The 2,835-nt window shown below is 39.1% G+C and overlaps 1 protein-coding gene and 1 pseudogene across 1 annotated transcript in view; one reads left to right on the forward strand and one right to left on the reverse strand.

Moving 5' to 3' along the window:
- FBXL14 (F-box and leucine rich repeat protein 14) overlaps positions 1-2,835 on the forward strand; it is a 6,826-nt gene that overhangs the window by 2,283 nt on the left and 1,708 nt on the right. The gene's annotated exons all lie outside the window — the stretch shown is intronic.
- Positions 2,409-2,558, reverse strand: LOC111727069 (annotated as a pseudogene).

Genomic DNA, 2,835 nt, shown 5'->3' on the forward strand with positions numbered 1-2,835 from the left:
TACACGTCTGGCTACCTCGTTTTAGTTTTTTTTCTCTGAAGCCCTGGAATTCTAGAAGAGAGATATTTTGAGACTGAAACATTTTTGTGCCTAGACTGGAAAGATGCCCATTAGGTTTGTACGTCTTTTTTGTTCTGGCTTCTTCCCAATCTCCATCCATACAGTGTGTCCCACTTCCACATTCTGGCTATGATTTTCTTTTTCTTGTCCATTGGGATTTGAGGACCCAATGGTGTTTTCTGAATCATGACTTAATTTATAGCACAAATATGTGGGAGAAATGAGAGTTGAACTGTTTTTTGTTTGAGATGCAGATTGTCTTGAAAATGATTATTATATATGCAAATTCTGCCCTACCCTCACCCCCTTGCAAGTTTCCCCACAGAAAGGTCACACAGTGAGGCTTCCTGTGGGAAGCAGAGGAGCAGAGTTGGCCTTAGAGACCTGGGGGCTGTAATGTGAAGGGGGAAGAGACTGAAACTCACGTCTTATCTCTGTTCTATTAATAAAATGGGAGTTTTTGGGTTTTAAAAAATTCTCTTTCTAAGAAATGGAGGAATAGATGACTGACTTTATTTTGGTGGGGGTTGGGACTTGTGGCTTTAAAAAAATCACTGAGTAGGATGTATATTTTTGTTGGAATTTTGTTTGTTTGTTTATTTTTTTAGAGTCCTCCACACCAACATGTGAGACCATGGAGTTAAAGAAACCCAGAGACCTTTATCAATTAATTGTACTGTTTGTGAATTTGTATAAATAATAACAAAGATCCTCTTAAAACATTTATATTCTTACAGTAAAAGGTTAAACTGATATTTATATAATAAAAGAGGAAATATGAAGTATGTTTTTGAAAAAAACAAAAAACCTTGTATCTGTGAATTATTTTTAAGGCACTATGTGCTTGGGTACAAGCCAAAGTAGGAGGTGCTGTTTGTATGCGCTAAAGTAAAAGGCAGGCAGGCATAGAGTCTGGTGCATCCTATGTGGCATTGAGTGAGCTCATGGTTAAAATTTTACTCTGTATGAGGTTTACTACTGACATCCAAATGTTTTGTTTCTAGAAATGTGACTAGACTGGAGATTTATATAATTTTTGGCTTTAAACTGTCAACAACATGGTCATTTAAAGATTGAACAAAATGAAACTTTAAAAAACCAGATCTGTAAGTCACAATTTCCCCGAGTGGCAGTTTTTCTTTGGGTGGAAATGAGATCTAGGGGTGATGCTGAAAAAGTGGGTTGTGAGATGTGGAAGTGGGCAAGAAAGATGGATTCCTATACCCGTGGGCGTGGGGAGGATGTGAAGGGTGGTGGGGCTAAAGCCATTGTTCAGAAAAGTTAAAAGAGTGCTGTCCCTGTGTGCTGCCTGCTCAGTCATGCATACTGAATCTCACAGTGTGAGCGAGGGTCCCAGTGGAAAGGAGGAGGGCAGCTCAGCCCCTCTTTTTAACATTCCCCTCCAGGCCTGGCTGTATGTAAGCACTTTCTTGGGGGATGGGAAGGTTGGCCAGGAGTCTTGCCCATTTGCATTTTAGCACTTCCAACGCAGAGGCTGGCCACTCATCTACTGTATTGAGGGGTGTTAGACTGAATTCAGGGCAGATTAATGAATACCAATAATTTTAGCAAAGAGTTCCCTATCGCAGGCAATAACTAAATAAGCTGATGCCCTGTGGTTAGGCTACGGAAACCTATTAGTGCAAGTTACCAAACAGTGGAGTCATTCATATTCCTTGTTTCACATAGGTCTGTCTTCGTTGTTTCAGAGATTACTTTAAAAAATAAAAATGATCCCAGCAAGAGCTGATACGAGTAGTATAAAACTTTCCTGGACCAAACCCTCTTTCCAGGAAGAGGGCTAAACCGAGGTTTCTCTTGGGGTAAGATTATTTTGTAAAATTTCCAAGCTTTATGCCTGAGCATGTGACAAAAGCAGCATTGTTCCTTTTTGGAGAGCCGTCACAATTGGGTCTAATTGAGCCTGACACTAGATCCATCTTCCTTCCTTTCTTGGGGAAGGTGTGGATCTCTTTCTTCCCACTTAGGTTACAGTGCTTATTGCACTTTAAAAAAAAAAAAATGTGTGAACTCTAGTTAGAAGTAGGGACTTTAAATTAGGGTCCACTTTCTAATTTAGCATTTGACACAACTCATGAAGGCTACACAGGTTTTAAGTTTTTGGTCTATTTCCTTCCAATAGACTGCGTAGCTATACAGATTCAGCTGATGAAAACTTGAGCTCTCCTAAGTCTTAGGCGCTCTGCTCACATTCTTCATTTTAATATACAAAATAATCTCATCTCTGCTTTTCTGTTTCATTTTTTACATTTCAGGTTAAATATCTGCTTCACAAAAGGTTGGTAAACTAATGTTTGAATGTTAAGATGGTGGGTCTAGTGTCCTTACCCTGAACAAGATGGGTAAACCTTACTATGGTCAGCAAATGTCCATTGCTAATCTCTCAACTTATTTAGATGGAAAGAAAACTTTTCAATTAGCAATAATTGCGCCTTGGATAAACCTCATTGGCTACGATACTGCCACTGTGCAAATCTGGATGGAAAGAAATTAATATGTGTTGAGAAACTATGTGTGATTTGGTACTTATAAATGGTACTTATAAATTTTAATCCTTAAAGCAACCTGTGGAAATAGTTATCCTTATTTTCCAGATGAGCCATAATTTCTGCCTTATTTACTCAACCAGTAAATGAGGGAACCAGGATTCAAACCAGGTCCATGTCTAAAGTCCAGCTTCCTTCTGCTTGATGAAAAGGTTTGGTTACTGATCATACCTTGGTTTCCAGTCAGGTGCCCCTCAAAGAAGAGAGT

Source organism: Otolemur garnettii, unplaced genomic scaffold (assembly GCF_000181295.1).
Source record: "Otolemur garnettii isolate 467f Iridium unplaced genomic scaffold, OtoGar3 scaffold00092, whole genome shotgun sequence".
Taxonomy (NCBI): Eukaryota; Metazoa; Chordata; class Mammalia; order Primates; family Galagidae; genus Otolemur; species Otolemur garnettii.